The following is a 26234-nucleotide window of genomic DNA, read 5'->3' on the forward strand; positions in this document are numbered from 1 at the left end:
TGACTCACAGTTCGGCATGGCTGGGGAAGCCTTGGGAAACTTACAATGATGGTGGAAGGTGAAAGGGAAGCAACCCACCTTCTTCAGAAAGCGTGAGGAAGGAGAATGAACGCAGGAGAGGCTGCCAAACACTGACAAACCATCAGATCTCGTGAGAGCTCACTCCCTATCATGAGAACAGCATGGGAAAAACCGCCCCCATGATCCAATTACCTCCACATGGTCTCTCCCATGACATGTGGAGATTATTGAGATTATAGGGATTATAATTTAAGATGACATTTGAGTGGGGACACAAAACCTAATCATATCAACAATCAATATTATCATTTTTTGAAATACGTATTTTTTGAATACATATTATTGGGAAGTATTAATCAATATTGGAGATATATTTTTTGTTCCTCACTTAAGTAACAGAGCTTTGTAGAAAAAATCTAGTTTAGCTGAGAACCATTCCTCCAATTTCCCCAGTATTAAGTACTGTTATGGCCATCTGTCATTCTGAATTTTTATCTAGTGACAATATAAACTCGATAGTATACAGAATGTTTTATGTATTTTTTTGAAAATAAAATACTATGATTAATTGTTGCTTTATTTTCTGTAGTTTGAAAAAGTCCTTTAATTTTTATTTTAGACTTACCTAATGATACAGGACAGGGAATCGTGACTCAAAAGTTCAAATTTATGTTGAGATATTTCATATTTCCTTATGGAAACTTCTTAGAAATTATAAGTAAAGACTGTAGTCTTATTAATTTATTTGTTCATACATTCACTCAGCAATTCATGTAATCAATATATATTTGTCAACTTCCATGTACTAAACTCTGTCAAGTGCTTTGGATGGAGTAGCAAATAACACAGATGAAGTTCTCACCCTCTTGGAACTCATTCACCTCCTATGGGATAAATAGGAGAGAGAAGATAACTTTTTACATGGTATTTGGAGACAGGGCAGAGGTCATAAGGGTGGGACCATAATATGAAAGGATTGGTGTCATTATAAGGAAAGGAAGAAAGTTCAGAGAGTTTTCTCTCTCTCTCTTTCTCTATCTTTCTCTCTCTCTTGCACCCAGTGGAAAGGCCAAATGAGCACACATTAAGACGGTGGCAATCTGCAAGCCAAGATGAAAGCCCTCACAAGAACAAATTCTGACAACACTTTGATCTTAGCTTTCCACCTGTAGAACTGTGGGGAAATACATTTCCGTTGTTTAAGCCCCCTAGTCTGTCATACTTTTTATGGCAGCACCAGCAGACAAATTTTGTTGTGTGCATGGTAAGTATGAATTACAAATCACTTTAGCAGTATGACTTATAAGATAATTAGTATCAGAAGGAAACATTTAACATGGCAAACAATGCCACATCAAATCTTCAGGCAAAGCTTTCTAAACTGTCAGCCTCACACAGAAAACTTAATTTCTTAATGATGTTAAATGAGGATTTAGAGCATTTTAATAAATAATTATTGTCTAAAAATGCAAACATGGTTCTTACGTGTTTTGTCTCCAAAGGGGGAAAAATAGTAGGGAAAGAGTTATAGGGAGAAGGAGGAGAATGAGGAGGAAAGGAGGGGGTGAAGGAGAAGGAGGAGGAGAAAAAGGGAGGGAAAGATAGAGAAAAAGAAGGAGAAAGAGAAGAAAAAGAAAAAGAAGAGGGTGAGGAGGAGGAGGAGAAGGGGAAATACTATTTGGTAGGTAGTCTACCTTTTCACTTCCCCTCATCACTCTCATGCCTTAGTTAAATACTGACTAATCAGTTTCACTCTAAGTCTATTAATATAATCATTCCCTCATTCCCTTGCCTACATCTTCCACTGCTTTGTTTATTTACTTCATAATGTTCACCAGAAAATCTCAATTCCAGTTATATACTCTTGTCAGTCAATTCTGTTTTAAAGGAATTGCCCCTTATTTTGGCCTATGATCTCATTTTCTCTATGGTGATAGTATGTCCTGAGTAGCTATGGAGTAAGAAAGTAAAGATGTATTGTGCACACTTGAGGCAAAACGCTTGGCAGGAAGCCAGTTGAGAGCTTCCTGGAAGTTCTATTCTACACGAGACTGCCAGGACTTAGAGGATGAAACATAAGCAGCAAAGTTGTCCGCCCCAGTCCACCTCCGGCATTGTTGAGATCCTCACATGACCTTAAGTGCACCACTATTGATTAAACTTCTGATGCTGGATAGCTGCAGTCTCTTTAAAACAATAACATTGGTTAAAATATATAAGCTGCAGCCAGGCGAGGGAGTTCACGCCTGTAATCCCAGCACTTCGGGAGGCCAAGAGGGTCGAATCACCTGAGGTGGGGAGTTTGAGACCAGCCTGACCAACACGGAGAAACCTCGTCTCTCCCAGAAATACAAAACTAACTGGGCATGGTGGTGCATGCCTATAGTCCCAGCTGCTCGGGAAGCTGACGCAGGAGAATCGCTTGAACTCGGGAGGCAGAGGTTGTGGTGAGCTGAGATGGCACCATTGCACTCCAGCCTGGGAAACAAGAGTGAAACTCCATCTCAAAAAATAAAAAATAGATAAAGACACAGGTATAGATATAGATATAGATGCTACAATCTCCTTTGTTGTAACTGATAATTACCATTACCTACATCCCCCACCACTCATTCTAGTTGCCTTTATCTTTAATGAACATTTCAGTTGGTCTAGATTGCTTTTCTGTTGGGATGACTCAAATCTTCCCTGAGAAAAATACCAAAGCCCTGGTATCTCGCTCTTGTTGGCATTGGTTGCTATAATTATCTATGTCTGTTATCATCAGAGAACCCCCATTATTTAACAAGTCCTTGATTATAGTCTTGGTCAACTACTCCTATGATCGTATTTTTTCCTATGTTAGCCCAATAGCCCAACATTTTGAGAAACCTAGAATGATTAGGTGGCAGTCATAGCTGAAGCTCAATGGAAATATCACTGGGATTTCTCTCAGTGAATTTAGTGGAAATATTATATCAGTAGGAAAAAGGAGTATATTGTCCAGGCGACCCTAAGAATGGAATGTATAGTTGCACATGTAGAACATAGGCATTTACAATGGCAATTCCACTTTCCATCCTTAAATTTCTAGACTCTAGTATTGGAGCTATAAAGGACATTCCTCTTACATCAGTACATATTCCACTTCTTGGAATACAGTGCCTGCCATCAATCATTGGTTTGTTGCTCCCAAACAGATACATTAACTAAGTCTTTAATATTTTATGCCATTGTTCTATGAGACCAAATGCTTTCCAGTGAGATAGTATATGGTAGAACCAGTGGCACCTATGAGCAGATACTACCAGCTAGTAGTTGTCATTAGGTTGTACCTCTGGTTTTGAGCTCCCTAAGACCACCTACAGACTTTATGATTCACTAGAATGACTCACAGGACTCAGAAAAAGTTATTGTACTCACAATTTTAGTTTATGACATTTGAAGGTTACAGATTAAAATCAGCAAAGGCAAATGGAGAAATCCAAGACAAGACTGTTGTGAGCATCCGCATGACAATTCCCCAATGAAACTGCAAAAGATATGATTAATTCTCCAAGAGATGATGTCTGACAAGTCAAAAGTGTTACCAACGAGAGAAGTTCAACTGAGTCTTGGTGTCCAGGATTTTCATTTGGGATTAATTGTGTAAGCATTCAGTAGCCCTGTAACTGACCTCAACTATTCAGATGACAGCATCTCAGAAGACAAATAGGCATCAACAATAAATCGCATTAGTAAGATAAACTTATCTGGTCACACTGGTATAGTGTGGCCCAAAGACATAGGCATACAGATACATTATTACTAGGCAGAAAATTTTGAGAGCTCAGAGGTTACCTCCTGGGAGTGACCCAAGGATCTGTCCTGAAGACAGGTCTTTTTTTTTCAAATGTGCATGGTTTGAGCAACACAGGCCTGCTGTTAACCTTTTCCTGTACAACCTCATTATGTAAGAAATAGATCTCTTAGCCTAATATTGATATTATATAGTTGATAATATTATTAAGTACGTAATTGTGATATTGGTAAATGGGACAATTGATGCTAGGAGAGGCTCTCCATGTGCCAAAGGACAGAAACCACATGGTCCATACCTAAGACAACATGATTTCAGAGTGGAGTAGGAGAAAACCTGCCCAGAACTGTTAACTCTGGTCATGACTGAAATAAGAGATGATGCAAGAGGATTTGAGTTACAGAAGTAAAGTCACAATATATAGAGGACAAAGGGCAGGTGAAGAATCACCTACACAGTCTCCACCAGGTTTCTTCAGCTTTTCTCTGGTTCAAGGATCTGACACCAGCTCTGTCATAAAGAATTGTCAGAGGAGAGGTCAGGAACAAAATTCCAAGCTGATTTTCTATCTGATTCTTCTACAGATTTAAAGGAAACTTCCTTCCAACCTGGAGCTGCCATAAAACCTCGGATAACCACGTTGGGGGTTGACTGGGTAGAATGAAACCAAACATTTTGCTGTTCAGCATATTGATAAGAACCAGAATACAGCGTGCCAGCTATACCTTTAATAAGGTTAAAAATCAGGACTGTATTGTTTTGTGCTTTCTGTACTTGAGAATGAATTCAGTTATTTCAAAGAAAGATACATTTTACAGACAGGATTGGAATACCTTTCTTCTATATTAACTGAGCCCTGAGAGAATAAAAAGTGAGAATTGCAAACTGCAGAAGAGTAACATGGGATATTGCAAAATGGGCACAAACAGACACCAAATAATGACAAAAAAAGTCAAAGTTATCAGCAATAGTTGATGGGTCTTTTAAACGAAACCAGCAGTAACTAATAGGCCTTCTCATCTGTCCTTCTCCAGGTAAGACAGGTTATGCTTCAGAGTTCTGTTGCAGTGTGTAAATCTCTGTCCAGTGCCCTCAGAGGAAACCCAATATATCATAGCTATAAAATACTCAGTTAAACTGCCCAGATGCTACCATGAAAGAGTTTTCAAATTACAAAATATTTATGTCAATACCACATTTTATCTGTACTTTTTATTGTGCAATGAACACAAGGTCTCTGGAGGTTTCCTCCATTGGCTGCTGTCCAGCAGTTATTTTCACACAAAACACATGTGCACGTTCACTCGTGTGCACACAAAGCACATACATGGTAGGAATTCCTTGAAGAGGTCATTTAGAATTTTTACACAGTGGTGATAGTATGGGAAGTATGTGTATACCTGCTACAATTCCCTGGATAATTTTCACTGTGTGCTGAATTACTGATTTCATTTTGTAAGTTATAATTTATAAAATAAATACATTTTCTTGCTCTGTGCTCAAACTACTCAATTACTCATTTTGGAGTAATACATATTCTTAAATATGGGTTTAATTCATTGTTTTCATATCCCTGCCATACCCTAATTTGTGTTGTACCTAATTAAAGGTTATATGTTCCTAATTTACCACCATGCCTTCCTGTCTTGACTCCATCTATAATCAACAACGTACTTTGGTTTCCATAATAGAGATTTTATGTGTCTTTATATCATCTATAGGCTCTGAATATTCTTATGCAGCATAAATCACAAACAGAGTAAATCCTGAACCCGTCATAACCCAACCCTGTCCTACCTTTCTTCAGCCTATGCCCTGAACTACCTAGTCATAGTGCTCACAACCCACTCTGAAAACAAGGGTGTCTTTGTACAGTTCAGACTGTCATCTTATCTTCATAATGAACTTCAGGTTTCAGGTCACCCATGTATCCCCCACTTATTGTTCAGGCAAGTCTATGAGCTCCTGTACTCCTGCCACCTTTGCTCATGTTGGTATTCTTACATGGCAATTGGTTGTTATTGCCATGACTTACCTTTTGGTATCTTCATAAGTTTATGGACTCCTGAAGTAGAAGAACCACCCCTTGTTCTTCTCAATTAGCACCTTTACAACTTACGGGTCTGTCTAACGCCAGTACTTTATGAAAAGTAACTCTTCCTCAGCCTTGGTTCACATCATGACTAAGAGGGTCATAAAGGAAAAGTTTAGGATTCTTGTGCTTCAGTGATTTCATTGAACAATTCTGTCAAATTTTCAGAGAGAAGGACCAAAATTATGTCTAATGAATTTACATGTGTGCAAATGCATACACATAAAACAATTTTAAACCCAGCATCTCACTGCCTCATCAAAATTTCAGTGAGGGTTAATGTAGGGGTTACTATCACAGGTTTTATGATGAAAAAATGGAGACGTGAAGAGGCAAATGAAACATGATATGACCTTTAAGATGCAGTTTGAAGTTAGCTTTGTCCATGTCAGCATCTAGATCCTTAGTGCAGTCAAGAGAAGTTTGGGAAATTATAGTGAGCTGATATTTTGCATTTTGTCAGCAATTTTCCAGAGTATTGTATTATGTTATTAACTCACAGTATAGGCATCCTTGCTACTCTCTGAACATATGGTTATTAGATCTAGAATATTATTAGCATAAATGCAATCTCAAGTAACATGAAAATTAACATGAGAAGACTCAGAATCAACCAAGAAACACTGTTTACATGGGCTCAATGGAAACTTTGCCTATTAGCATAAAAGAACAGCAAAGTGATCAATGTTTCAGAAATAATAAGACAACCACACTGTTTATAGGGAAATAACATTATGCAATGATAGGAAGCAAATTGTACTTTGGTAACTGTTAAAAATGTTCCTTACCACTGCTTCTCCAAGGTTCTTGAATTAAATGTGTGACATTTTGGGGCAGCCATTATTATTATTCTATTTTACTATTCTGACCCTCTTGTAGGTCCTTACAAAGACTGATTGTCCAAAGGTAAGAATTTAAAAGGATATTTTATCTTCTATACCATAGCTCAAAATTATTCTGGTACCCACTGACCTTGTCGAGCACTTTTCAGAATTTTCAGAAATGAGATTTTATTATATTGCACTGCACTATAAACCTGGTTCTCTCTTTCCACTATGAAAACAATCTGGTGGAATCCTGAGTGGATAAACTATGAAACTGGAAGCAGACTATTTTTGAGAGAATAAATATTATGCCCAAACTGATATTATTTTTATTTGACAAGAAGGAATATAAGCAGCCACATCTGAAAGTAAACGAGAATGTCTAGGAATTATTGGAAAGTCGTGCTTGATGGAGTTAGTCTCAGAGGTACTCAAAGCAAGAAGTTAGATGCCAAAAAGTACCATGAAGATTTAGGGAAAAAAAATGTTCAGAAATTTCAGAAGAATGGTATTTAAATGGAGAGATGCATGACATTTTGGAAACTGAGAAAGTGATAATACTATCAAAATTAGGTGTTATTAAATTGGGGGAATTTTTAAACCAACTTTTCAAAAGAAGTTAATTACTTAGACATATTTTACTGAATTATTATTCAAATAGTGATAAAGAGTCTTGTGGCTAGTGAGAGAGATGCTCACATCTTGTGGACTCTGAACTTTTAAATAAGTGAATAGAACTTTAATGTTCTTTTAAGGTATCGAAAGACCAAAGAAGGAACAGCACCGCATGCACAAATTTCTCTAACTTGGAAAGATTTTTCCTTGGTTCTTGACTTTCTTTTTCAACTTCTATAATTTCTAAGGTGATTTCTTGTTTATAGTTAGTTTAAAAGTGTTTTATGCTGTTATATTAACAGTATTAATGCTAAAAGTTGTTACTTATTAGTATTTTATATGTAGTAGACACTATGTGAGGGACTTCAGATGTGTGACTGATAGTGTAGTCTATCGCCACACAATCATTTTCCAAGAGAAGCATTACCAGGGAAAGATGGTGTGGCACTGCTCAGGACGTGGATTGGTATCACTCATGTTCACTTGCCTGTATATACTGGCCACTAGCTATTTTGGAGATGAGGCTTTACTTTCAGTATTTTCTTCAACTGTGAGTTAAACATTGAATTAACCAAATATTTTCATTTGGTTATTTAAGTGGTACAATTCAGATTTTTTTTTTTCTTTTTTTGAGATGGAATTTCTCTCTGTTGCCTAGGCTGAAGAGCAGTGGCATGATCTCGGCTCACCACAACCTCTACATCCTAGGTTCAAGCGATTCTCCTGCCTCAACCTCCCAAGTAGCTGTGATTACAAACATGTACCACCACACCCGGGTAATTTTTATATTTTTAGTAGAGATGGGGTTTCATCATGTTTGCCAGGCTGGTCTTGGATTCCTTGCCTCAAGTGATTCACTCACCTTGGCCTCCCAAATGCTGGGATTTACAGGCATGAGTCACTGTGCCTGGCCTCAGTTTTAATGAATTTATTTTTACAAATAGAAATAAAGGTCAACATGTGATATTTTTAGTTTTTGCATCTGAACTTCTAATACATATGCATTGTCATCCTTACTTTATATTGCTTATTTTATTAAGCCATATTGTTATATTTTTTCATTATAAGGTATATAAATCATTTGCAAATGGAAATAATATATACACATATAGATAATCACATGTATATACACACACAAATCAAAATGTAAACTCACAGTGGTGAAAAAAAGCTGTTGCTATTTCATCTTACTTTTCTTTGGGTGGTGATTGGTGTATACATAAATGAGGCAGAGATGGTATCTGTATACTGGTCCTATGTTGCTTACGTCTTCCCAGGAGGCCAATACCTGTTACCTCATAATCCTGCTGGCACCAAGCCTAACTTTTTACACATTCAATTGTTTAAAATACAACCCAAATAAACAGATTTTCAGCCATTTACAGCCCACTCATTTTGCATACTACACAAAACTTACCAACATCTGTTAGCCATAGATTAGATAAACACCAGGTTTGTATAGACCACATGCTGCCTGTCAGAGTTCTCTGCCCCAGAGATTCCTCCTGGGAGGCTAAGTGATACCAAGTAGACATGCGAGCCCCCTCTTCAATCCTCATCCTCCTTAGGAATTCTCTTGCTCCCTTCTCCTTCTAGGTGGTGGCCTCTGCATTGTTCTCATGCTATGAGGGACTTCCCTGCATACAAATCTGCCAAAGCATCACCTAAATTAACTTAATTGTGTTCTTCTGCCACCTGGTGGTTATCCCTTTTTTCTTGATCAGGCTTTGTGTCCCTTCCACTAACTACTGCAAAATAAAAATAAGAGACGGTACCAACTGTATCTTTATTACATTTGCTGTGTAATAGGCATTGTACCAGGCATTTTTCATTGACTTTATCATTTTATCTTATAAAATTCTTACCCACTGGAGTAAATGTATTATTATTGCTTTACAAATAAAAAAATCAAGACTGAATGAACCAAAATTTCTAACAGGGAAAACATGTAGCTTGGCCAGTGATGAAAAGCAGACTCAGGCTTTACATCTCATTATTTTCTGATTATAAAACTCAAGCCCATTAAAAATCCGGCACCCTACTGCTAATCTTGAATCCAAAAGTCTTTTTCTGAGGTTCCACATCTGTGCCACATCCTGACTTGCGTCAGGCAGCTCATTTTTACCAAATCTCAGTTTCTTTAGTTAAAAAGCTGGTGCAAAGCAAACCTATCCTAGCTTTTCAAGGCCACGTGAGATAATGCATAGGGAATTGCTTTATTGTCTGTAAAGAGTTTATACATAGGAAAGTATTGTTTTTTTCTTCTAATTTTTAAATTAAACTGGCTAGTGAATCATACATTATGGACATCATTATACAGACATAAAATAATATAAATGCCAATGTAAAACATTAATATATGATTTACTTGTTTTCAAAGTGATACTAAAGACTTAAATGGTAAGAATTCATTATTCTGGATCCATTGCCAAAATGTGTTCTGAATAGATCTCTGGAGAGAAAGAAGAAGAGTGCTTGTGTGGAGGGCAGAAACAAATCACTTGTTAGCAGTCTGAAAAAAAAGGGTACATTTTCCAAACACAAAGTGAAACCACACATTTAAATTATTTTTTTCTCAATAGAAAAAAAATAGTAATACAAGAATCTAACATTTTCATTATTTTAAAAGTAATTTTATTTTTCGGTGCCTGCTATGGTTTGGATATAATTTGTCCCCATCAAAACTTGTGCCAATGTGGTAGTATTGGGCAGTGGGGCCTAGTGAAGTGTCTGGGTCCTGAGAGCAGGTCACTCATGAATAGGTAAATGCCCTCTCTCAGGAGTGAGTGTGTGCGGAATAAGTTTGGTCCCTCAAGAGGAGATTGTTAAAGATTCTGGCTTCCTCAGTTTCTCCCTCTTGGCTCCCTCCCTCCTGACGTGATCTCTTTGCACACATTGGCTCCACTTCGGCTTTCAGTTCTCCACCATGAGTGGAAACAGCGTAAGGCCCTCACCAGAACCCCAGCAGATGACAGTTCCATGCCCATGAACTTCCAGCCTGCAGAACCAATTAGAGAAGTAAATCTCTTTTCTTTATAAATTACCTAGCCTCAAGTACTCTCTTAGAGCAACAACAAAAAAAAGGGCTAAGATATTACCATATACCTACCAGCACAGGTTAAGAAAGATGAAAAATAAAAAAAAAAAATTAAAATTAGGGAGAAAACTAAAATAAATAAATACATGCATACATACATATTATATTGTGTATATTTTATATATATTATTTGTAAAACTAAAGTGTTTCAAATACAAATATTCTCTAATTATATTTTTCCAGTCTGGTTTTATTATCCATTTTATGCAGAAGTGAGAGGAAGTAGATGAAAACTAGATTTCCAGCTGCTGCTTCAGTTACAAGTCCTTATTCCACCAGACGCATGCATGATTAGGTAATTTATGAAATAAGGAAAGAGGAAGTCATAGTTTTTTTTTAAATAGTGATTTTTAGAAAAATTTCTTTTAAAAAGCATGGAAACAGGCCGGGCACGGTGGCTCACGCCTGTAATCCCAGCACTTTGGGAGGCCAAGGCAGGTGGATCACAAGGTCAGGAGATTGAGACCATCCCGGCTAACATGGCGAAACCCTGTCTCTACTAAAAATACAAAAAACTAGCCGGGCGAGGTGGCGGGCGCCTGTAGTCCCAGCTACTCGGGAGGCTGAGGCAGGAAAATGGTGTGAACCCGGGAGGCGGAGCTTGCAGTAAGCGGAGATCAGGCCACTGCACTCCAGCCTGGGAGACAGAGGGGAATTCCGTCACAAAAAAATAAAAATAAATAAATAAAATTTAAAAATCATGGAAACAAAAGATTTTAACATGGTTTTCTCTAGAGGGGTAAAAAGGTACATCTACATCAAAACTTTAAAGTTTGCGTGTACACACATGCGCATGCACGCGTGAGCGTGTGTGTTTGTGTGTATTAATACTTAGATTTTTAAGAAAGATCTTCAAAGTAATATTAAGTTATTAATTTGCCTCCCAATGGAAATTCTGTTAGAATACTGAAAACTCACACAGAACAAGTTATAACTATTGAACTCATTGACCTGTCTTTATTTAGACTGGAAATAAAATACAAAGTATTATCTTATGAAGCTATTGGCTTAAAGTACTATCTTGTGTATTGCATGACCGCATAGGGAAATATATCTGATGTGGACTCTTAATTTAGAATCCATCGCTCAAAATTTGATTTAGAACCCTATTGGAATTTTGTTCGCAATGAAATTTATAAAATACCTTTATGAATATAACAAATGCCATACCACAGTGGCATGACACTCCTGAGGGTTTCCACATCCCTAAAGAAGTGACTGCACATGGAAATTGCATGGAAAGGGTGGGATTCTGGTAGGTGACTGTAATGACCGCTTTTTTCTGGCACCTCCTAACAGATCCTGGCTTCCATGGCACAGTGCTGGTTTTTCTCCTACCACCACCCACCTCTTTCAATCTGCTTTGCGGAAGACTGTTCTGCTGGATACCTCTTAAAAGTTAGCGTTTTCTTACTCTTTAGCCTCACATTTGTACTCAATTTACATATTCTCCTGGACAACTTCACTAATTCTACAACAGTCATCTGTATGTTAATGATTTCCAAATTATCTCCTACCTACTGCCCTTTCCTGAACTGCAGTTAAACCATCTGTCTTCCACTTCTTGTATTCTAATGTTAGTACCATCATGTGCTGCATAACGACCAACATTTCAGTCAATATGGGACCTCATATATGATAATGATCTCCGAAGACTATGATCCTGTATTTTTACTGTACTTTTTCTATGTTTAGACATACAAAACCTTAGCATTGTGTTCCAATTGCCTATGTATTCATGATAGTACCATGCAATCCTAGGAGCAATAGGCTAAACCACATAGCCTAGGTGTGTAATAGGCTATAGTATTTGGGTTTGCGTTAGTACACTCTGTGAAGTTGACACAACAACATTGTCTAATGATACATTTCTCATCAAATATCCCTGTCATTAAGTGAGGTATGATTGTATGTGAGCCCACCAAAGAAGGAGTAGGAAAGAAACAGAGAAAGGGGTATTATTCCTGGGCAAATTTCGTAAGTGATATCTCTCCACTTCCTTCTAAACTTTGGGCTTCATTTATGCTAGCAGTTCTTCATTTGCTTCATGAAGCAAACAAGTAGCTTCATTTGCAGTTATTTTAATAGTTTATGTTCTCTTTTTAGATGTGTGTGCAGTTTTCTCTGCCTGGAATACATTTCCTACTTATTTACTTTGTTATTTATATTCATTCTTTAAATTTCAGTTCAAACATGATCTTCTCTTTGTTGTTTAAAATCTCATCCACTGTCATCTCAAGGACATGGAGTGTGTCTCCTTTACAGCCCTTGTACTCTATATGTAACTGTCGGGGCAACTGCATATTTGTGCTGCCCCCTAGTCGTTTGGGTATTTGATATGAGTTACCACATGGTATTCATATTGGTATCCCTAAGACTATGCTAGATTTCTGTAAGAAAAAGTTACTAAATATTACTTAAACACAGAAATTAATAGACCATAGAATGAATAAATCAGTAAATATGTGTATCTGCCAGATACACATTTCTTAGGAAATCACTTCTGCTACTACAGATGTGTAGTTGTGTCCCTAGGAAATAATAATTATTTGCAAAAGGTGCTTGAGATATAGAGAATTATTTTTAATCCTACCTTAAAATAATATGACACATGTTTATTAGAATAATGCCTCTGGTTAGTTATGGGGTGCAAATGGAGTAATCACTGGTCAGCAGCATAAAGATCATTTATCCATACACTAATGATTCATGATTTTCATGGAAGCGATTAATTGCCTTGATGGTAGTTTGTCAGGGTACTATTTAAGGTTACAGCTATCATGTAAAACACATAGTTCTCCCTAATGTATCAAGGGTGATTTCAAAGAATAGATGACACTTGAGGGAGTCTTTGAAAAAATGTTGAAATGAACAGATAACAAGAGGGGGTTTTTGGAAAACAGCCTTTGAAACCAACCTGATTGTCTCACAGACAGTTTTTTTTTTTTCCTAACTGTAGAAATTAAGCCTTATAGTCTTAAAGACTGAAACTTACACTTGTTTTATCTGAGTTCCTTCCTCAGGAAAACACCCTTCAGGCCTCTCAAAAAAAAGTATCAAAGAATGGAAACTCACCAGATCACCACATCCCATCCAGACAACAAGACCCTTCATTCATTATGATTGCTTCCTTCTCCTTCCTTAGTTCCTGCTTTCTTGCACATTGGTACATTTCTTCCCCGTTATATAAACTCCTAGTTTTAGTCTATCAGGGAGATGGATTTAAGACTGAGCTCCCATCTCCTTGGCTACAGCACCTGATTAAAGCTTACTTCCTCGGCAATACTCAGTGTCTCAGTCATTGGCTTTCTGTGTGGCCAGGAGCAGGACCTAGACCAAACCCCTGGTGTTTCAGTAACACTTTAAAGGACGGAAAGTAGGATTGATGGTATAGAAATACCTGAAGAGTTAAGGGATGGAGCAGGTCAGGGTGATAGTGCCACAGAAACATAACATGCATGATAGTGAGTGTGCAGGCCTTATATTGGCAAGGAGAGAGAAACAAAAGCAGGAGATTAAATTTTGAAGTCCATTCATGGTGCAAGGTGAGGAAGACTCTTTTTACTGTACTTTAACTACAATCTACAGTCATTGAGGTTTTACTACAAACTGGAGATAAGGTTAAGACTATCAAACTATTGCCTCATTTAATCTCTTCATGAGTCATACAAGGCCCATTTTACTTTTATGCGTGCTTCATAGATGAGAAAACTGAGGTTTGGCCACAACAAGTAGCTTCCTCTATGTCCCACTGCTAGTATATGGCAGGGTCAGAATTTGAAGCCAGTGCTCTCGATTAGGACATTCTACATTTACATTTCCTAGTCCGGCTGATTGATACTCTATTTTCTGGGGTCAGCAGGCACCGTTGTTCAATTTGGACAACTGACTTATGTTCATGTTTAATGAGACTCATTTATGTCACACAGCAAAATCCAGATAGTCACACTGACCCATTGTTTCTTCATCTGGAAGGATTTTTGCTTTCTTTTCTGTAGAATCAAGTTTTACCTGATCTGTGAGGACCTCCTGGGGTCCTGCTCTCTCAAGAGGTCTTCTCTGACCACTTGATTATTTTCTTGTTGAGTGTCTGGTAGAAACAGTGGTCACTAGGCTTAGTGAGTATGGAGTCTTTAAACTCAAATTTTTTGCCAGAGATATGCTTTGGAGAAAGCCACATATATCTAAATTTCAGACAGAACTGCAGCCAGCTATGTGCTGTGAAGTACCCAACCAAGACCACAGTCTCCAGTGTCTACAGCGTTCTCCTGTGTCTTGGACCCACAAAACTATTCTCATTTGTTCCTTCCATTGTTACTATTAGCCTCTTAGTTTCTGTTATCATTGATGCTCCTTTCATCTTGGCTTCCTAGCTGTTCTCAAAATAATAAAATAAACCTATCTGTGTTTAGAATGAATGCTGATGTTTAGTGTGTCAGTTATGCTGATGTTGACATTGATAAATACATTTTATGTTGTAAGCAGGGATTTTCTTGAATAATATTTCTGTCATTTTTATCTTAGGAACCATAAAATAAAAATTATCTTGGATTAGATATACAACTATATTCATTAACCATGACAACTGAAAGATCAGATTACTAAACATTTTCCCCTAAGAAGTAAAGTGTTTTAATCAATAAGAATGCATCTTCTACTCTTAATAAGTTTGTCTTGGACAGAAATGAAGAAAATCATATGAGAATATTGTTTTTGATGTAGTTTCTGTGGAAAGCATTGCTGATATGACATTTATGAACACAAAAGCAGAAGAGTAAAACCATAAGAAGATACAAGACACATTAGAAACTGTTTAAAACTAGTATTTGGCACAGACTTGACTCTACTTCTCAGTTTTCCTTTGAAGACAGATGGGAACCTCATGAGAGCCAAGTCTACACTCCTACAACTATATCTTCTAGACCAATGACATACACAAAAAAGAACAACATTGAGAGAAGAAGTGTGCCTCACCGTGAGACCAGCAGTTTAGTGAATGAGTCTCAGAGAATATTTTCTTCATTTTTTACCACACCTTAATGCATCTGTACAAAAAGGATTATTTTTAAGAATATGGGTATTGTAGATACTTAATTTAACACACTTGGATTAGGGACTGGCAGATGAAAAATATATGTTTCTTCCGTCTTTCTTTCTTTCTTTCTTTCTTTCTTTCTTTCTTTCTTTCTTTCTTTCTTTCTTTCTTTCTTTCTTTCTTTCTTTCTTTCTTTCTTTCTTTCTTTCTTTCTTTCTTCCTTCCTTCCTTCCTTCCTTCCTTCCTTCCTTCCTTCCTTCCTTCCTTCCTTCCTTCCTTTCCTTTCTTTCTTTCTTTCTTTCTTTCTTTCTTTCTTTCTTTCTTTCCTTCCTTCCTTCCTTCCTTCCTTCCTTCCTTCCTTCCTTCCTTCCTTCCTTCCTTCCTTCCTTCCTTCCTTATTCCTGGGCAAATTTCGTAAGTGATATCTCTCCACTTCCTTCTAAACTTTGGGCTTCATTTATGCTAGCCTATTTGCAGTTATTTTAATAGTTTATGTTCTCTTTTTAGATGTGTGTGCAGTTTTCTCTGCCTGGAATACATTTCCTACTTATTTACTTTGTTATTTATATTCATTCTTTAAATTTCAGTTCAAACATGATCTTCTCTTTGTTGTTTAAAATCTCATCCACTGTCATCTCAAGGACATGGAGTGTGTCTCCTTTACAGCCCTTGTACTCTATATGTAACTGTCGGGGCAACTGCATATTTGTGCTGCCCCCTAGTCGTTTGGGTATTTGATATGAGTTACCACATGGTATTCATATTGGTATCCCTAAGACTATGCTAGATTTCTGTAAGAAAAAGTTACTAAATATTACTTAAACACAGAAATTAATAGACCATAGAATGAATAAATCAGTAAATATGTGTATCTGCCAGATACACATTTCTTAGGAAATCACTTCTGCTACTACAGATGTGTAGTTGTGTCCCTAGGAAATAATAATTATTTGCAAAAGGTGCTTGAGATATAGAGAATTATTTTTAATCCTACCTTAAAATAATATGACACATGTTTATTAGAATAATGCCTCTGGTTAGTTATGGGGTGCAAATGGAGTAATCACTGGTCAGCAGCATAAAGATCATTTATCCATACACTAATGATTCATGATTTTCATGGAAGCGATTAATTGCCTTGATGGTAGTTTGTCAGGGTACTATTTAAGGTTACAGCTATCATGTAAAACACATAGTTCTCCCTAATGTATCAAGGGTGATTTCAAAGAATAGATGACACTTGAGGGAGTCTTTGAAAAAATGTTGAAATGAACAGATAACAAGAGGGGGTTTTTGGAAAACAGCCTTTGAAACCAACCTGATTGTCTCACAGACAGTTTTTTTTTTCCTAACTGTAGAAATTAAGCCTTATAGTCTTAAAGACTGAAACTTACACTTGTTTTATCTGAGTTCCTTCCTTCCTTCCTTCCTTCCTTCCTTCCTTCCTTCCTTCCTTCCTTCCTTCCTTCTTTCTCTCTCTCTCTCTCTCTCTCTCTCTCTCTCTCTCTCTCTCTCTCTCTCTCTCTTTCTTTCTTTCTTTCTTTCTTTCTTTCTTTCTTTCTTTCTTTCTTTCTTTCTTTCTTTCTTTCTTTCTTTCTTTTTTAATTTTTGAGACAGAGTCTTGCTCTGTAACCCAGGCTGGAGTGCAGTGGCATGATCACAGCTCAATGCAGCTTCGACCTCTCAAGCTAAAGCAATCCTCCCCACTCAGCCCCCCAAATAGCAGGGAGTAAAGGCATGTGTCATCACACCTGGAATAGGAATATACACACACACACACACACACACACACACACACACACACACACATATATATATATTTGTAGAGATGGGGTTTTACCGTGTTGCTCAGCCTATAAATATCTGTTTCTATTGATGAACAGACTGGACAAAATAAATTGCCTAAAACAAGGTTTACTCTTCCAGGTGAAATATGCTCTGCAGAAACCAAGATGATATCCTATTAAGATAAATGGGCATTTGTTACCCTAGGGAATTTTTTTTTCTGAGGAGCTGATATTAGAGCATAAGATAGGCTTTGCTGGCATGGTGGTGCATGCCTAAAGTCATGGCTACTCAGAAGGCTACGATGGAAGGATTACTTTGAGCCCAGGAGTTCAAGGCTGTAATGCAATATAATCATGTCTGAATAGCCACTGAACCCCAATCTGGGCAACATAGTGAGACTCCCATCTCTAAAGTTAAAAAAAGAAAAAAAAAAAAGGACTTTGCTGCTTGGGACTAGATTTTATCACAGTGACCCAGAGAAAGAGTTCTAGGAAAACTGGTTTCTCTGTAATATATTAGGAGGTTTGTATTTCAAAATCTTGATTGTACCTTCAATTTACTGACATACAGAAAAATCTTTCCTGTTCTTCTCATCAATTTGGGGCCACCTAGAACAAGTGCTGAACAGTCCTTCATGAATCATTTTATTCTACACACAGCAGAGCTTTTAGAATGCCCAATGGCTGATGCCGCATGCCATAATGCATCCAGGGGAAATACAGGAAGAACCGATTGTTAGGTGGAATCATATCACCAAACATGACAAGATTGAGAGAAAAGTGTGAATTGGAAGTCTCTTCTCAATAGTTTTGTTGATAATGATCCTGGCTAGTTATTATGGCATGGGATGACTTAAGGTAAAGAGAGAAAATTACTGATCTGGGAAAGCTTTGAGCATGATGTTCCCTTGTGCATATGGGCGAGACTGAACATATTCCGAAAATTGTTCTTCTCTATCCTGGACTTGCATGGTCAAATATACATTGTGTTAGCAACAATCACTTCTTCTAAGAGTTCCAGAAATTTCTCACTGATCTCTAAAGTACTACGTAATTTGTCAGTATTCAGAACTTACCATGCCAAAGAGAAGAATGTGATGCTGGAAGAGTGATGTGGTTAGGAGAAAATTATTGATATTCAATGAAACTCACTGAATGATGTATGTTTCTGAAGAATCCTTCCTGGACTTTATTTGAGACCTATTTTCTCTACAAATCTTACCTTACATCTTAGCCCAGTATAGCAACCATTTACTGAATGTCTGTTATATTCCTGATGTGGTATTTAGTACTTTATAAATATGATCTCATTTCATTTGCTCAATGACTCATAGATGAATCAATGGAGATTGTATATACAGAGCAATGTGGATGAGAGCATCCTTCCTGAACTGAGTTGAGATGATCATGCTTGAAGAGTCATTTGACACCCAAAACAAATGTGGTTCCTGCAACCACTCATTGAGGTGAAGCATCCATCTCCTCAACCACATGCTCTGAGGGAACAATCCTATACACATGAGTGGGCTGGGTCCATTTTGTTGTCCCCTTCACAACTCCTACTGAGAGGGTAAACTGAGTGAATGTTCATCTCTTATGCCTCACTATAAACTGTTTAATCTAAACGAGAGCCAACTTCATCAGGAAACAGAAATGGTTTACTGCACGGTCTATGTTTAGCATTTTGCATTAGTTATTTGGAAAGAAAACTCATTGATCACATCCATCTGGGCAGATTAGGGATTAGTCTATGATGTTCCCCCAAGTCATGAAATTTACCTCTGTGTGAACCGACTGAGGGGCCTTCTGTCCCAAGAGAGGATGGTGTGTGAGAGAGCACAACTGTTCACACACTGCTCTCCATCTGAGTTTCTAGAAGGCTCTATTCTTCATGTGACTCCACTAAAGTGTAGATTGGTCCTGAGCCCAAGGATGGCCCAAACAGAAGAGTAAAATGGTAGGTGAGGAGGAGGTTTAGGGTGTTTCTAGCATGGCTTCTGTTCTGAAACATGCCATCCTCTTCTCTTAGGTCATCAAGTCAACTTGTCACATCAGTTCTTACCTAAATATTTTAAATCTATTATTTTTAGGCATTGTCTTAATTGGAGAGACACAAGAGCTCCAATCACTTCAATCTTAGCTAAGGTTTGAGATTATTAACACACAATCTTCACATATACTCGTGAGCCCTATGTAATTTTTAATGTTCTCCATGTTTAAATGATAGCTCACATAGGATGGAAACTCTTAACCACATCTCATCTCTCTGCCTAACACCCAGGCAACATTAGCCTGCATTCGATTTGTGAAAATCTAAACTCTCACTCACCTTTTGCTTAAGCATGTTTCTTCCCCCCAGCAGTACCTTTTTCCCATTCCTGTGTGTTGACCTAAATCTTACTTTCCCTTCAGTTCTCATCGCAGGTGCCACTTCTTCCAGGTAGACACTCCTGAAGTTCTCAGGTCAAGTAGCTTTCAGTGTGGTTTCCTTAGTACATATGTCTAGATTCTGAATCTATATCCTGATCAATATTTTTATACATGCAGAATTTATTTTGCACTAGAATTTGTTCCTTGAGATCATGAATATACTTCATCGTACTTTTTATCCCCAGTCTGTATTTCAGGATCACTCAATAAGCTTTGTTTGTTAATTTGTTTTCAATGATTTCATTTCTTTTTATTAAACTTGTTCATAAACATTATCTTAGTCAAAAGAATAATAAGTAAATATAAACACAAAAACTACTAACCTATTCCTATTGTGTTCTTCTTGGAGTCTTAGGTGCCTTACATGTGTCTCATTCAATCTTCCTATTAGTTACAAAAAAAATAGTTTCTAATAGCCCCATTTTATAGATGATGAAACTAGGATACTTAAACAACTCACCTGACATTTTATATCAAATAAGTAGTTGAGCAGGGATTTCCATCCAAACACCCACTAACTAATAATTGTTTGAGGCCAGCAGAGCTTATAGAAGATCAATTTTCATATCTTTCTTTGTAAATATACAATTAATTATTGAGACATTAGAAGTACTAGTGAATCAGTTGACAATTTTCTTCTTACATGAGTATTTTGCAATAAGAAAGAGTATACCACATGCAATCTATATTCAGATGCCAAGTTTTAGTTGTGCTTTCATCAGATGAATCAATTTTATATCTGTGTCCTGAATTAGCTGTGAATTCTTTGGTCAGTAATTAAATTGCATTTAATCAATTTAAGAAAGGAAAGCCATCTGTCAGGTGTGTGAACCTAATTAGCTACAGTGTTTTGAATGGACCAGCATATAATGGCAGTGATTTTATTATGAAGAGTTACAATTCAAACATACAGAATTTTATTGTTATGTTTTATGTGAATCACAACAGCTCATCAAAAGTCTATTCTGTGAGAATCTTCATACTTTGGCTTAATAAAGACTATTTTAAGAGAGATTGCATCTGAATGGAGAGATATGTATTGAGGCTAGAAATTAAAGAATGCCTCTTGGAAGCTAATGGCCAGTTTATCCAAACATGTTTATATTTGATACATATCTTGGTTATGTCACACACATTTTTTAGCACCCCTATAGTGGGTGCTGTGCTAGACACTACAGGATTTGAGATTGAACAAGACACTGTCACTCCATGCAACATTTTATACTATAGTTGAGGAGGTTATTGTAAGCATAATGCCAAAAACCTAAAACTTCTGGAATTCAATGTGTCAAACCATGGTCTAATAAATTCTTTGTAAATTGTTAGAGCCTATTTATAACTGGGTATTTTTTACTTCATCTGAAAACATTATAGTTAGTGAGGGCAGAGATTTCCTTATAAGAGATATAGTCTGCAAGGTTAGTTTCCTAAAAGAAATCAAGATCTTCTAAGTAATAGTAAAAATCTATTTGGATGGCACAAAATTAGGAAGTTTATTTTAGTGCCTGAAAGTGTGAAGGTTTACAGAAACCATTAGAAAAGAAGCCTGAAGAGAAGGAGTTCTCTAATGGGAATGTTTTTGCTTGTTTGTTTGTTGTTTTTTAATCACTGGAACCAGGGTAAGGATTTTCACAGATTTTTTTTAACAGAAAGAAAAGGAATTATGTATACAATCAGCACATAGATTATTACATCTGCAATTTACAGGCTGAATTTTCTAATTTCAGTTAAACATACTATTAGGGAGATAAGAAACTGTACTCTAAAACCAAAAAAGAAAAAAGCCTGGTTTGATATATAAGAACATGTGCAGGGGTGGGAATAAGGTGGAGACATAGATGAGAAGGTAATAATGCATCAGAAAATTAGGGAACTCTGACATTCATTATCCTCAAACACTCATGTATGTACTGCTTTGCCTTCAGGGCAAACTACAAAATCCCTCAGATGGCCTATAAATTTTTTTCATTTGTAGCCCCTGCCTCCTTCCCCAAAGGCTTACTGCCTCTCAGCAATTCCAAATGTCCCAAACCTAAACAATAATTCATTTTTATTTGATGGACAATCCATTGCTCATTGTTTCATAAGAATTATTAAGAGGAAAACTCCTTTGATTGTCTTTAGCAACTCATCATGAGAGCTGAAAGTATCCCCAAATTTGCTAATATCACAATAATCCAGGTTACTTTCACGTATTATTTATCACAAAGATACAAAGTTTTTAACATTTCAAGAGTTACTGCCAGCCTTTGCAGTGTATGATATTCAAATTCATGCCTCAGCAAAATTACAAATTACAACATGACATATTGGTTCATGAATAGACAGAACTTGGAGCACTAAATCTGGAAATGTCAAGGGTCTACTCTTTTACAAATGTCAACAACTGAGCATAATTTCAAGTAACTACTTTCCTTGAAGCTTAAAGTCAATGCTGATACCTTCCATACTGTGAAGAATAGTCAGTCAACAAGAATGGCACTTGTCTATGTTGATGGTATCCAACTACATCACATTGGAGCTAAAACATATGGACCCACATTGTGAAATTATGGCTTTCCTTTTCAAAATAAGAATTTCATTAATAAGAAATGTAGCACTTCTAAAATTTTGACCAAAGGGAAAGGTTCTTTCAACAATTACAAATGCAACAATGGGGAATAATTTGAGAGACAAAGGTGCATAGATTGAGTTAGAGAGTGCAGTGAAGAGGATCTTGAGTATTTACAGAAAATGGGGTTGCAGTGACCATGGCTTATTTTTCACTGGTGGATGGCTACTTTGAGCTGAGGTAGCAAAACATATGCATGGATACCATTCTTCACTTTCACAAAGAATTCTGTTACTCCAGATGCTTCTTTTTTCATCAAAGAAATTGCTAGAATTACATAAGAAAACCTGAGCAAGCACAATGTTGTGTTCAAGATTTCCATTTTTGCTTCATGATCTCACTTCTGGGGCTTTTCCAGGACCTGTTTCCTACAGCTAACTTGCACACTATGTTCTCAGGGAGCAATAAAGGACTTCAACTGGGCCAATGAGAAGTCATTTATACCTCAGTCTGATAACTAACATAATATATAGTCGAAGTTCTCAAATTCCGTAACCCTTCAGCTATACTGTACTTGATTCAATACTCCTTCTCTGAAGAGATACTCACCTGATTTGAAGCATGTGTACACTTGTTGTCACCTATCAGTAAGGACTTCTACAGTTCCTGTTCCTATTGCTTTTTCAAGAAGGGTCTCTTCTGAATTGAATCCACTAATGCCCTACATCTAAGCTCTTCTCCTCTGAGTACATTTTCTGTGGCACTGATCTCCATTTTAGCAACGTCTCTTTCTTTTCAGATGACTCCTCTTCTATCTTCAAGTTTTCAAGACCTCCACTTTTGAAAGAAGCTTCCCATCCTTTCTTCCCACAATTCTAAGTAAAATAAGGACACCACTAACATGCTTTACCTATCTCACTTAATCCTCACATAACCTCACAAAGTGAGCTTTTATTAGCCCTATTACAGGATGCAGAATTCAAGCCATAAACATCAGTCATCTGTTTCTCTCTCTTCCCTGCTTCCTCCCTCCCTCTCTCTCAATTTATCCCCCCCCCTTCCTTTCTTTTCTTCCATCTTACCTTCCTGTTTTGTATTATTTTTGTTGTCATGGACTTTTTCCTAGTCTAGAGTCTAAACTTAGATGATTTGTTAACTCCACTAACTTCAGTTAGAAGCAGCAAGATAATATAAGCAGGGTGAAAAGAGGAAGTTGTTTGGCTTAGAAAGCACAGTGTATTAAGAAAAAAAGTAATGTTGAGTAGGGCAATAAAATTGAGAAATACAAGTTAAGAATATTTACATTGGTGTTGCAACTTTAGAATATCAATAAGGTGAGCTCCTCTGAGAACATAGCGGACTTAGATCCCCCAAACACTGTTAAGTATGAGCAACTGTAATTCTGGTTACACACACAGGACCATACCAAGAGGCAAATGTATGGTGCTCCAACTGCGCAGTAACTGACACAGTTTTGAAAGAATTCTGTTTTAACTCTTGCTTCCTCTGTAAGCTGCCTCCCTCAGGCAACATTGCTTTTGTTCTCTCTTTGGCCCTTTGCTCTGAAAACAAACAAGCAAGCAAACCAAAATAAAATAAACATTTATGAAACATTAAAGTCACCAGTCTTCTGTTACCCATCTCCATTCTAGTCGTTAAGAGGCATGGAAATTCACACATACTACTCTCAATTATTGGAGGGTAAAAATTTTGTCCCATTAGCCGGGCGCGGTGGCTCACGCCTGTAATCCCAGCTCTCAGGGAGGCAGAGGCGGGAGGATAGCTTGAGCCCAGGAGTTCGAGACCTGCCTGGGTAATACAGCGAGACCCCGTTCTCCACAAAAAGGAAAAAAAAAAAAAAAAAAAAAAAAAGACAAAAAAAAAAAAAAATTTTGTCCCATTCTGTAGGTTGCCTGTTCACTCTGATGGTAGTTTTTTTTTTTGCTGTGCAAAAGCTCTTTAGTTTAATTAGAACCCATTTGTCTATTTTGGCTTTTGTTGCCATTGCTTTTGGTATTTTAGTCATGAAGCCCTTGCCCATGCCTAAGTCCTGAATGGTATTGCCTAGATTTTCCTCTAGGGTTTTTATGGTTTTAGGTCTAACATTTAAGTCTTTAATCCATCTTGAATTAATTTTTGTATGAGGTGTAAGGAAGGGATCCAGTTTCAGTAATGATTTTTGAAGGAGAGTAAGAAGCAAAGGAATCTGCAGTGTGGACAACTTTGGAGCACTAACTAGTCCCTCATTGGAAAGATTTTTTATTTGCCAGGGAGGGAGAAGAGTTAGCTGAAGCTACTGCTATTAGAAAGCCAAAAATTTTGCTAGACTTCAGTTGAGCTAGGGCAGACCAAGGGACTGAAAAAGGCTGGAGAAAATTACCAGGGCCATTTCCTCGGAACATGGAAATGGCAAAAGTTGTGTATTTCTTTAGTTATTTCAATCTTTGTTTTTTATCACTCTCCTACATGGAAAGTTCACTTTCCTCAGAACCACCTTAATTCGGGGTCACTTACCAGAGATAACATCTGAATGATTCCATTTTCCAGAAAATTTCTTTATAGTGCCAAACTTACTTAATAGATAAATCAACCTTCTGTTTGATTTAATAATTAGGTTATGAATATAATAAATAAGTAGGCATTTTGGTTTAATAACTTTCTGTCATTTAGAGAGTGTTTAACATGTTGCAGGAATGATATAACATCTATATTTATATGATATTTGCATAATATACAAATACACAAATTGGGTTTAAATAAAATACTACATATAACATCTATATAAGCATAATTGCATATCATTGTGCTAATAGTCTTAAATATTATTATCCCTATTGAACACATATGAAAAATGAAACAGACTTAAATAATTGCTCAGGATTCATTGCCTTCATATTGCACAGCTGGAAATCAAATGGCTGGCTGGTTGATTTAGAATTAATATGCCTAATTACTCTATGTTACTCTCTGCTATGAAAATGAGTTGAATTGCTATATTCCCAACAGACTGGTATAATTTTAACATCATCTTGATGTTGAACCACATAAATATTTTACCTACTTAAAAATATATATGTACAGAAAATAAAACTTGAACACAGACTGAAAAAAATCTGTATCAAATTGATATGATAGCTACAAGGAGGAAAAAATTGTTTCTAGTAATTTAGAACTTAGCTCTATATCCATGACAATTTAGTGGGTTGTATACTAGGTTACAGAAGAACAGCCACATGAAATCACAATATATCCAGCGTGCTTGTTATAGAATTATTGGAGTCATTATTTGGAAATTATTTTTATAGAGTAGAATGAAGTAAATAAGTAACTATATTAGTGTTATTTGTAAAGGAGAGAAGAGCTATAAGTATACCACTAAAGAGCTACATCAAATTCTCCCAGTGTTAAACTTTAATTGGAATTATTATGAATTTAAGGTTTTAAAATTATTTATTTACACCCATCGAAAAGGCCTAGAAGTTTCTGACACTCTGGTAGCCATGAGCATTCCTAAAGACCACATTTCATTTTCCAAACCCATTTTTCCAATTTGAAAAGCAAAAGCTTCTCAGAGACATCAATCCAAGTCTGAACAAGAAAAGTATAAAGTGGTGCTTAGCTGTCCTATTGTGCCACAGTACAAGGGAGCTCTGCTGTGCCCAGCCAAGGGTCTTCCTAGGTTCCTCTAGGCATTCAGATTCACCGGGTTATGATAGGTCACATATGGACAAGTACGTTTGGTAGGATATAGGACAGAAATCACAGCTTGCCAGCAGAGTGAATCGGATGTTCCTCTTTAATAACAGTCCTGCAGGCACACATCTGACAGCTCGGGGACCAGAAGATATGACCGACACAGGAGGGTGAGAAAGTTACCCTGTTTTAGCTTCATTCACTACAGCAGCTGATATTTCCTGGAGCAGCTCCACAGACATAGTTTCCAGGGTCTCACGAGGAGACTGTCCCAAAAGTCATTGCATTCAGGAAAGACAAAAGATATGGCT

Source organism: Rhinopithecus roxellana, chromosome 6 (assembly GCF_007565055.1).
Source record: "Rhinopithecus roxellana isolate Shanxi Qingling chromosome 6, ASM756505v1, whole genome shotgun sequence".
In the NCBI taxonomy this organism is placed as follows: domain Eukaryota; kingdom Metazoa; phylum Chordata; class Mammalia; order Primates; family Cercopithecidae; genus Rhinopithecus; species Rhinopithecus roxellana.